Raw genomic sequence first — 12,164 nt, 5'->3', positions numbered from 1 at the left:
AACAACCAAACAAAAAATGTTTATATCAAGACTAGTTTCATCATATTTATATTTTATTCTTAGATTCATATGTGTTATTCAAATGTTTACTGTTCTATTTTTAACTAATTTGAAAGATTACATATATGATCTACAAAAACAAGTGTTTTACTCTATACTAACCTAACCTGTTTATTTACTTTTTGAAATGATCTTTTATTCTATTCATTATGACAAACTTTCATTTACCAATGGACAGTGTCAAAGAGAAATTTGTAAGTATTCTCAACATAATGTACATTTAATATTGATACTTTTATGCAATGTTTTCTTCTGTTGACCTAGTTTCTGTGAAGTAAAACATCATTAATGGATGGAGACTTTGTACCAACCCTTCCCTTGGCATTTTACCATTCCACTTCTCACTGTGGGCTCCTGTTTTTCACCCATGGAAGGCCCTCTTACAATCTCCAAATTAAAAGTCCCATCCACATGCCTATCCACCATTTAGCCAGATGATTACCAAAAGTATCTTTATACTTTATATTAGATCATTCATCTTTAGTAGTTCTGAGATATGGCCAAGGTTCTAATAAATATTTTTAATGGATTTTACTTTCAGAAAGTATGATATGGTTGTAACATTCCTCCCATATTTTCTCTACATCTAAACCCTCCCATTCACCCTTCCAACTCTCCTTCAAATTCATGGGCCCCTCTTTAGTTAATTGATATTGTACCTATTTACATATTCATACATACAGAGATATCCTTAAAGATAATCATCTTGGTCTTTATAATAAATGTTACTATTGTATGTATGTTTTCAAGGGTGAACATTTGTCAGTGGACAACCAATCAATGAACTCTTTCCTCGTGAAGACTATTTTTCTAGTTTGATTTTCCAAGTTTCTCTTTTGACCACATTTTCTACTGTTCTGATAAACAGCATAAGTGTGAGTCTCAGCATTTGTTTTGAGGTGCTGCTGGGTAGAGCCACTCAGATGACAACTCTGACAGGCTCCTGTCTGTAAGCTTAGTAGAGTATCATTCATAATGTCAGGGGTTGGCACTCTACAGAAGGGAGGGTCTTTAGTTGAGTCATGCCTTGGTTGGGTATTCCCTCATTTTGTGCTCTCTCTGCTCTATCTTTATCCCTGTACATCTTGTAGGCAAGGTAAATTTTAGGTCGAAGTTTTTGTGGGTGAGTTGGTGTTCACTTTCTTCTACTAGGAGACTAGTCTAGTTAGAAGGTACCCTTTTCAGTCTCTATGGCCTCTGCTACTAAGAGTCCACATGACATCTTCCCTGGAGCCTACCCTGACTTTGGTCTCCAGCTACTCACAGAAATGCCTCCAAACTCAGTTCTCTTTCCTCTACAGGCCTCTGTCCTCTCACCCCTTTCCCCAGTCTGGCCTCCACCCACTTAGCTCCCTGTGCCCCCTCTCCAACCTTGTTAACTCTCTTCAACCACTACCTCGGTTTATTCTCTCTCCTCTTCTGAGTGAGAGTTATGCACTTGTATCTCCTTCCCTTGTAGCTTCCTTGTTATTTTCTTCTTTGGGTCTGTGCATCTTAGTATACTTATCCTGTACATGGCTAAAATCCATTTACAAGTGAGTACATACCAAGTGTGTCTTTCTATGTCTGAGTTATATCATCACGGATGATCTTTTTGTTGTTGTTGTTGTTGTTCCATCTATTTGCCTACAATTTTCATGATTCCTTTGTTTTTAATAGCTGGGTAGTATTCCATTGTACAAATGTGCCAAAATTTCTTTATCAGTTCTTCAGTTGAGGGAAATCTCTCTTGTATCAATATTCAGGCTATTACAAATAAAGGTGCTATGCACATAGTTGAGCAAGTGTCTTTGTTATACCGTGTAGCAAGTTTTGCGTACAAATTCAGGAGTGTTATTGTGGTGGAACTATTCCATATTTTCTGAAAAAGCACCAGATTTATTTCCAAATTGGTTGTACAACTTTGCACTCCCATCAACAATGGAGGCATGTTCTCCTTTCTCCATATACTCGCAAGCATGATATTGCTTGAGTTTTTATTTTTAGCCATTCTGGCAGGCATAGGATGAAATCTCAGTGTCTTTTTCAGTTTCATTTCCTTGATTACTAAGGACCTTGAGCATTTTGTTAAGTGCTTCTTAGCCATTTCAGACTGAGAATTCTCTGTTTAGTTCTGGGCTCCATTTTTATTTGGGTTATTTTGTGTTTTGGTGTTCAATTCCCTTTTTTTTAATTCTTTAATTTTTTATTTTTATTAATTACACTTTATTCACTTTGTATCCCCCCATAAGCCCCTCCCTCCTCCTCTCTCAAACCCTTGCTCCCACCCCCTTTTTCACACTTGACCCTCCCCAAATCCATTGATATGGGAGGTTCTCCTCTCCTTCCTTCTGAACTTAGTCTATCAGATTTCATTAGGAGTGGCTGCATTGTCAACTTCCGTGGTGTGGTAAGGCTGCTCCACCCTTAGTGGGTGGTGATCACAGAGCAGGCCAATAAGATTATGTGAGAGGCATTCCCTCTTTCCATTGCTATGTAACCCACTTGGACAGTAAACTGCCATGGGCTACATCTGTGCAGGGGTTCTAGGATATCTCCATGCCTGGTCCTTGGTTGGAGTATGAGTCTCTGGGAAGACCCCTGTGTTCAAATTATCTGGTTCGGTTGCTCTCCTTGTGGAGTTCCGGTTCTCTCCAGACCTTGCTATTTCCCACTTCTTACATAAGATTCCATGCACACTGCCCAACAGTTGGACATAAGTCTCAGTATCTGCTTTGATAGTCTGCAGAGAAGAGCCTTTTAGAGGCCCTCTATGGCAGGTTCCTAGCTTGTTTCCTGTTTTCTTCTTCTTCTGATGTCCTTCTTCTTTGCTTTTCTGGATGGAGATTCAGAATTTTAGTCAGGGTCCTCTTTCATGATTAGTTTCTTTAGATGTACAGATTTTAGTAGGTTTATCCTATATTACATGTCTATATGAGTGAGTATATACCATGTGTATCTTTCTGCTTCTGGGACAGCTCACTCAGGATGATCCTTTCCAGGTCCCACCATATACCTGCAAAATTCATGATTTCCTCATTTTTGATTGCTGAGTAGTATTCCACTGTGTAAATGTACCACAATTTCTGTATCCATTCCTCAACTGAGGGGCATCTGGGTTGTTTCCAGGTTCTGGCTATTACAAACAAAGCTGCTACAAACATGGTTGAGCAAATGTCCTTGTTGTGTACTTGAGCCTCTTTTGGATATATGCTTAGGAGTGATATGGCTCTATCTTGAGGAGTCACTATTCCTAATTGTCTGAGAAAGTGCCAGATGGATTTCCAGAGTGGTTGTACAAGTTTACATTCCCACCAAGAGTGGAGGAGGGTTCCCTTTTCTCCACAGCCTCTCCAGCATGTATTGTCACTCGAGCTTTTTCATCTTGGCCATTCTGATAGGTGTAAGATGAAATCTCAGGGTCCTTTTGATTTGCATTTCCCTGATGACTAATGAGGTTGAGCATTTCTTTAAGTGTTTCTCTGCCATTCTATACTCCTCTACAGAAAATTCTCTGTTTAGTTCTGTTCCCCACTTTTTGATTGGATTACTTGGTTTGCTGCTTTTCAACTTCTTTAGTTCTTTATATATATTGAATATTAGCCTTCTGTCAGAAAAAAGGGTTGGTGAATACTCTTTCCCAATCTGTAGGCATTCGTTTTGTTTTGATGACAGTGTCCTTTGCTTTACAGATGCTTTTCAGCTTCATGAGGTAGCATTCATTGATTGTTGCTCTTAGAGCCTGTTTTGTTGGTGTTCTGTTCAGGAAGTTGTCTCCTGTGCCAATGAATTCAAGTCTTCTCCCCACTTTTTCTTCTAACCGATTTAGTGTATCTGGTTTTATGTTGAGGTCTTTGATCCACTTGGACTTTAGTTTTGTGCAGGGTAATTAGTATGGATCTATTTGCATTTTTCTACATATAGACATCCAGTTAGACCAGCACCATTTGTTGAAGATGTTATATTTTTCCTTTGTATGGTTTTGGCATCTTTGTCAAAGACCAGGTGTCCATAAGTTTGTGGGTTTATTTCTGGGTCTTCTGTTCAGTTCCATTGATCCACCATTCTGTTTCTTTGCCAGTGCCATGCAGTTTTTATTACTGTTGCTCTATATTATAGCTTAAGAACACAGATGGAGATACCTCCTGAAGAACTTTTATTGTAGAGGATTGTTTTAGCAATTCTGAGGTTCTTGTTATTCCATCTGAAGTTGAGAGTTTTTCTTTCCAGGTCTGTAAAGAACTGTGTTGCTAATTTGATGGGCATTGCATTAAATCTGTAGATTGCTTTTGGTAAGATGGCCATTTTTACTGTGTTAATCCTGCCAAGACATGAGCATGGGAGATCTTTCCATCTTCTGATATCTTCTTCTAATTCTTTTTTTAGAGACTTGAATTTTTTTTATACCAGTCTTTGACTTGGTTGGTTAGGGTTACACCAAGGTACTTTATGTCATTTGTGACTATTGTGAAGGGTGTTGTTTCCCTAATTTCTTTCTCAGCCCTTTTGTCTTTTGTATACAGAAGGGCTACTGTTCTTTTTTTTTTTTTTGAGTTAATTTTTAGCCGGCCACTTTGCTGAAGGTGTTTATCAGGTGTAGGAGTTACTTGGTAGGATTTTTGGGGTCACTCATGTATACTATCATATCATCTGCAAATAGTGATATTTTTACTTCTTCCTTTCCAATTTGTATTCCCTTGATCTCCTTCAACTGTCTTATTGCTCTAGCAAGGACTTCTATGTTGGAGAGAGATGGAGAGCGTGGGCAGCCTTACTTTGTCCCTGATTTCAGTGGGAATTCTTTATGTTTCTCTCTGTTTAGTTTGATATTGGCTATAGGCTTGCTGTATATTGCCTTTACTATGTTTAGATATGTGCCTTGTATACCTGATCTCACCAAGACTTTAAACATGAATGGATGTTGGATTTTGTCAAATGCTTTTTCAACATCTAAGGAGATAATTATCAGGTGTTTTTTTTTTTTCTTTCAGTTTGTTAATATGGTGGAGCACATTGATAGATTTCCATATATTGAACCACCTCTGCATGCCTGGGATGAAGCCTACTTTGCCATAGTGGATGATATCTTTGAATTATTCTTGTATTCGGTTTGCAAGTATTTTGTGGAGTATTTTTGCATCAATGTTAATAAAGGAGATTGGCCTGAAATTCTCTTTCTTTGTTGGGTCTTTGTGAGGTTTAGGTGGTGTTCAATTTCTTGAGTTTATTATATATTTTTGATATTATTCCTTTGTCAGATGTAGGATTGGTGAAAATCTTTTCCCTCTCTGTAGACTATTTCTTTGCTCTATTGACTTCCTTTGCTGTACAGAAGCTCTTCAGTTCCAAAAAAAAAAAATCCCATTTAAATTGTTGATCTTAGAACCTGAGCTGTTAATGCTTTTTTCATGATGTTGTCTCCTATGCCAATAACTTCAAGGCTCTTCTGCAATTCCTTCCAACAGATTTAGTGTATCTGTTGTTATATTATGGTCTTAGATCCACTTCGATTGAGTTTTTTTGTTTTTTTTTTTTTTTTAGGGAGTTGGATATGGATCTATTTGTATTTTTTCTAGATGTAGACATCCAGTTGTACCAGCACCACTGTTGAAGATGCTGTCTTTTTTTCATTGTATGCTTTTGGTCAAAAATAAAGTATCCATATGTGTGTGGGTTTATTTATAGGTCTTCTATTTGATTGCATTGATCAACAAGTCTATTTCTATGTCAGTATCATGCAGTTTTCATTACTATTGGTCTGTAGTATAACTTGAAGTCTGGGATGGTGATACCTTCAGAAGTTCTTTGAGTGTATAGGTTTTTTTTTTTAAGCTATTCTGTGATTTTTGTTTTTCCATATGAAGTTTAGAATGGTTCTTTCAAGGATTGTAAAGAATCCTGTTAGCATTTTTTTTATCAGTTACATTTTATTAACTCTGTATCCCAGCCATGTCCCCATCCCTCATTCCCTCCCAGTCCCTCCCTCCCTCCCTCATCTCCACCATGCCCCTTTCCAAGTCCACTGATAGGGGGGGACCTCCTCCCCATTCATCTGATCCTGTTTTATCAGGTATCTTCAGGACTGGCTGCAAAGCCCTCCTCTGTGGCCTAACAGGACTGCTCCTCCCTTCGGGGGTGGGGAGGCCAAAGAGCCAGTCATTGAGTTCCTGTTAGAAATAGTACTTGTTCCCCTCACTTTGGGAAACCAATTGGTTACTGAGCTACCACAGGCTACATCTGAATGGAGGTTCTAGGTTATATTCATACATGGTCCTTGGTTGAATGTCAGTCTCAGAAAAGACCCTGTGCCCAGATATATTTGGTCCTTGAAATTTGCAGGCAAATGGTGGGATCTAGAAAAGATCATTCTGAGTGAAATATCCCAGAAGGACAAAGACAAACATGGGATATACTCACTTATATAGACCTATAAGATATGATAAACATAATGAAATCTATACACCTAAAAAAGATAATCAATTGAGCGGACATGGGGTAAGATGATCAATACTCATTTAGAAAGACAGATGGGATGTGCATTGAACGTATGACAGGAGTCTACTGAGCGCATCTGAAAGACTCTAACTAGCAGTGTTTTCAAAGCAAAGACTCATGACCAAACCTTTGGCAGAGTACAGGGAATCATAAGAAAGAAGGGGAGTTAGTCTGATGGGGAAAGGATAGGAGCTCCCTGTTAGCATTTTTAGGGGGACTGGATTAAATCTGTAGATTGCCTTTATATTAAGGTGGCCATTTTTTTTCTATGATAATCCTACTGATCCATGAGCATGGGACCTCTTTCCATATTGTGATGTCTTCTTCGGTTTCTTTCTTCCGAAATTTGAAATTTTTGGCATACTGGTCTTTTACTTGCTTAGTTAGAGTTACAACAAGACACTTTATATAATTTGTGTCTGTTGTGAAGGGTGTAGTTTCCCTAATTTATTAGAACTTCTTTGAGAGTCTGGTACAATTCTGTGCTTAAACAATCTGGACGTGGGATTTTTGTAGTAGTTGTTGTAGTTGGGAGGCTTTTAATGTTTGCTTCTATTTTCTTAGGGTTTAAAGAACTGTTTTTACTGTTTACCTAATCTTGATTTAACTTTGGTAGATGAAATCTGTCAAGAAAATTGTCCTTTTCCTTCAGATATTCCAATTTTATGGAATACAGACTTTTGAAGTAAAATCTAAGAATTTTTTAAAATATTTTCCTCATTGTCTGTTATTATGTCCCCCTTTTAGATTCTTTTTTTTCTTTTTCTTTTCTTTTCTTTTTTTATTATGAGTTACATTTTATTAACTCTGTATCTCAGCTGTATCTGTTCCCTCATTCACTCCCAAACTCTCCATCCCTATCTCATCTCCTCTCTGCCCCTTTCCCAGTCCACTGATTGGGGAGGACCTCCTCCCATTTCATCTGACCCTGTTTTATCAGGTATCTCCAGAACAGGCTACAAAGTCCTTCTCTGTGACCTAACAGGACGACTGCTCCTCCCTTGGGGGGTGGGGTCAAAGAGCCTGCCATTGAGTTCCTGTCAGAAATAGTCCCTGTTCCCCTTACTATGGGAAACCAGTTGGTTACTGAGCTACCACGAGCTTCATCCACGCAGAGGTTCTAGGTTATATCCATACATGGTCCTTGGTGGACTGTCAGTCTCAGAAAAGACCCCTGTGCCCAGATATATTTGGTCCTTCTGAAACTCCTATCCTTTCCACAAAATACAAACTCCCCCTTCTTTCATATGTTTCTCTGCACTCTGCAGAAGTTTTGATTATGAGCCTTAGTATCTGCTTTGATACACTGCTAGGTAGAGTCTTTCAGGGGCCCTCTGTGGTAGGCTCCTGACTTGTTGCTTGTTTTCTCCTCTGTTCCATTCACCACCCATTTGTCTTTCTAAGTGAGGATTGATCATCTTACCCCAGGTCCTCTTTCTTGTTTATCTTCTTTAGGTGTATAGATTACATTATGTTTCTCATATCTTATAGGACTATATGAGTGATATATACCATTTGTCTTTCTCCTTCTAGGATAGCTCACTCAGAATGATCTTTTCTAGATCCCACCATTTGCCTGCAAATTTCATGATTTCCTCGTTTTTGATTACTGAGTAGTATTCCATTCTGTAAAAATACCACAATTTCTGTATCCATTCTTCCGTTGAGGGACATTTGGGTTGTTTCCAGGTTCTGGCTATTACAAATAAAGCTGCTACAAGCATGGTTGAGCAAATGTCCTTGTTGTTTACTTGAGCAAATTTTGGGTATTTGCCTAGGAGTGGTGCAGCTGGGTCTTGAGGAAGCACTATTCCTAATTGTCTGAGAAAGTGCCAGATTGACTTCCAAAGTGGTTGTACCAGTTTACATTCCCACCAGCAATGGAAGAGGATTCCCCTTTTTCCACAACCTCTCCAGCATGTGTTGTCACTAGAGTTATTCATCTTAGCCATTCTGATGGGTGTAAGGTGAAATCTCACGTTCGTTCTGATTTGCATCTCCCTGATGGCTAAGGAGGTTGAGCATTTCTTTAAATGTTTCTCTGCCATTCTATATTCCTCTACAGAGAATTCTCTGTTTAGCTCCGTACCCCCCTTTTTTTTTACTGGATTACTTGGATTATTGCTTTTTAACTTTTTTAGTTCTTTGTATATGCTGGATATCAGCCCTCTGTCAGATATAGGGTTGGTGAAGATCCTTTCCCATTCTATAGGTTGTCGTTTTGTTCTGACGACAGTGTCTTTTGCTTTACAGAAGCTTTTCAGTTTCATGAGGTCCCATTTATTGATTTTTGCTCTTATTAAAGCCTGTGCTTTTGGTATTCTGTTCAGGAAGTTGTTTCCTGTGCCAATGAGTTATAGGCTGTTCCCCACTTTTTTTCTAACCAATTTAGAGTATCTGGTTTTATGTTGAGGTCTTTGATCTACTTGGACTTTAGTTTTGTGCAGGGTGATAGATACGGATCTATTTTGATTTTTCTGCATGTAGACATCCAGTTGGACCAGCAGCATTTGCTGAAGATGCTGTCTTTTTTCCATGAATGGTTTTGGCTTCTTTGTCAAAAATCAAGTATTCATATGTGTGTGGGTGTATTTCTGGCTCTTCTATTCTGTTCCATTTATCCTCCTTTCTGTTCCCCCTTTAGATTCTGATTTTGTTAATTTGTGTACTGTCCCTCTGGCTTTCAGTTAGTTTGGCTAAGAGTTTGCCTATCTTCTTGTTTTTTTTTCTCAAAGAACTAACTTTTGGTCTCTCTCTTTTTTTTTTTTTTTTTTTGTATTGTCTTTGTTTCCAATTTATTGATCTCAGCCCTTGAGTTTGATTATTTTCTGTCTTGTACTTCTCTTTGGTGTGTTTATTTCATTCTGTTGTAGAGCCTTCAGGTGTGCTGCTAAGTTACTAGTATGGGGTCTCTTCAATTTCTTTATTAAGGCTCTTAGTGGTTTGAAATTTCCTCTTAGCACTCCGTTTATTGTACCCATAAAGTTTGGGTATGTTTTGCTTTCATTTATTGAACACTAGAAAGTCTTTATTATTTTTTCTTCATTTCATTCCTGACCCAGTGGTCATTGAGTATAGAGTTGTTCAGTTTCCATAGTTTGTAGGCTTTCTGTTATTACTGAGTGCCAGCTTTAATTCATGGTAGTCTTAGAAGACACAAAGGGGTTATTTGAAACTTCTTATATCTATTAAGGCTTTCTATATGGCTGAGTAAATGATCCAGTTTGAAGAACATTCCACGAAGTGCTAAAATTAAGGTATGGCACTATCTTTTATGTTTGGGTGAAATATTCTGTAGATATGTTAGTTCTATTTGATCCATGACAACTGTTTTATTGTTTTTCATTTTGGTTTCTGGCTTGATGATCTATCCTTTGAGAGGGGTGTTTTAATCTCCCACTATTAGTGTGTGGGGATATATGATTTCAATTTATATAATGTTTCTTTATGAATGTGGGTGAACTTTGAATATGAGGCGTAGTTATTCAGAATTAAGATGTCATCTTGATGGATTTTTTTTTCCTTTAGTGAGTATAAAGTATATTTCCCTACCTCTTTTAATTTAATTTGGTTAAAAGTTTATTTTTATTAGATACTAGAATGGCTACTGCAGCTTGGTGAGTGGATCTGCTTTCTTGGAAGACCGTTTACCAGCACTTCATTCTGAGGTAATGTCTATCTTTATTGCTGAGGTGTATTTCTAGTATACAGTAGAAATATGAGCCCTGTGTTTGCATCCATTCTGTTAGCCTGTGACTTTTCATTAGGAGCAGAGACCATTGATGTTGAGAGATATTAATGACCACTAGTTGTTACTGTTATTTTGATGTTGGTGGTAGTAAAGGGAGAGAGGGAGAGAGAGGGGTGTTTTGTGTGTGTGACTTTGTGTGTGTATGTGAATATGTGAGTGATTCACTTTTTGGGGGTTTTGCTGATGTGGGGTTACTTATTGCCAGTGTTTCTTGGATGTAGTTGGCCTCCTTGGATTTGAGATTTCTTTCTAGTATATTCTCTAGGGCTGGGATTGTGGATAGTTAATGTTTAAATTTGTTTTCATCATGGAATATCTTGTTTTTTTCCTCTATGGTGATTAAGATTTTTGTTGCTTTTACCAGTCTGCGTTGACATCTGTGGTCTCTTAGTGTCTAAAAGTTATCTGCAGATGATATGATTGTATAAAATAAGTGACCTCAAAAATTCTAACAAAAGTGAAAACACATGCTGGAGAGGCTGTGGAGAAAGAGGAGCCCTCCTCCTCTCCTGGTGGGAATGTAAACTTGTACAACCACTCTGGAAATCCATCTGGCACTTTCTCAGACAATTAGGAATAGTGACTCCTCAAGATCCAGCCATACCACTCCTAAGCATATATCCAAAAGAGGCTCAAGTACACAACAAGGACATTTGCTCAACCATGTTTGTAGCAGCTTTGTTTGTAATAGCCAGAACCTGGAAACAACCCAGATGCCCCTCAGTTGAGGAATGGATACAGAAATTGTGGTACATTTACACAGTGGAATACTACTCAGCAATCAAAAATGAGGAAATCATGAATTTTGCAGGTAAATGGTGGGACCTGGAAAGGATCATCCCTAGTGAGCTGTCCCAGAAGCAGAAAGACACACATGGTTTATACTCTCTCATATAGACATGTAATATAGGATAAACCTACTAAAATCTGTACATCTAAAGAAACTAATCATGAAAGAGGACCCTGACTAAAATTCTCAATCCCCATCCAGAAAAGCAAAGAAGAAGGACATCAGAAGAAGAAGAAAACAGAAACAAGCTAGGAACCTGCCATAGAGGGCCTCTAAAAGGCTCTTCTCTGCAGACTATCAAAGCAGATACTGAGACTTATGTCCAACTGTTGGGCAGTGTGCACGAAATCTTATGTAAGAAGTGGGAAATAGCAAGGTCTGGAGAGAACAGGAACTCCACAAGGAGAGCAACCGAACCAGATAATTTGAACACAGGCGTCTTCCCAGAGACTCATACTCCAACCAAGAACCAGGCATGGAGATAACCTAGAACCCCTGCACAGATGTAGCCCATGGCAGTTTAGTGTTCAAGTGTGTTACATAGTAAGGGGAAGAGGGACTGTGTCTGATATGATTTGATTGGCCTGCTCTTTGATCACCTCCCGCTGAGGGGGAGAGCAGCCTTACCACACCACAGAAAATGACAATGCAGGCACTCCTAATGAGATCTGATAGACTAAGATCAGAAGGAAGGAGAGGAGGACCTCCCCTATCAGTGGACTTGGGGAGGGGCATGCATGAAGAAGGGGGAGGGAGGTGGATCAAGAGGGGAGGAGGGTGGGGTTTATGGGTGGATACAAAGTGAATAAAGTATAATTAATAAAAAAATAAAAAAATGAAAACAATCTAACAAAGAATACCTTCAGCTAATAAACAGCTTCAGCAAAGTGGCTGGATACACAATAACTAAAAAAAAAAAATTCAAAGCCTTCCTCTATACAGAAGACCAGAAGACAACCAGGATGAGAAAGTAATTAGAGAAAAAATACCTTTCATAATAGCCATAAATAACATAAACTTGGTGTTACTATAACCAAGGAATTAAAAGACAAGCATGAAAGAAAAAAAAAACAAAACAAAACTTCAAGT

The sequence above is a fragment of the Meriones unguiculatus genome (genome assembly GCF_030254825.1).
Source record: "Meriones unguiculatus strain TT.TT164.6M chromosome X unlocalized genomic scaffold, Bangor_MerUng_6.1 ChrX_unordered_Scaffold_31, whole genome shotgun sequence".
NCBI lineage: Eukaryota > Metazoa > Chordata > Mammalia > Rodentia > Muridae > Meriones > Meriones unguiculatus.
The sequence above is the reverse complement of the archived record's forward strand: the minus strand, read 5'-3'. Positions refer to the sequence as shown.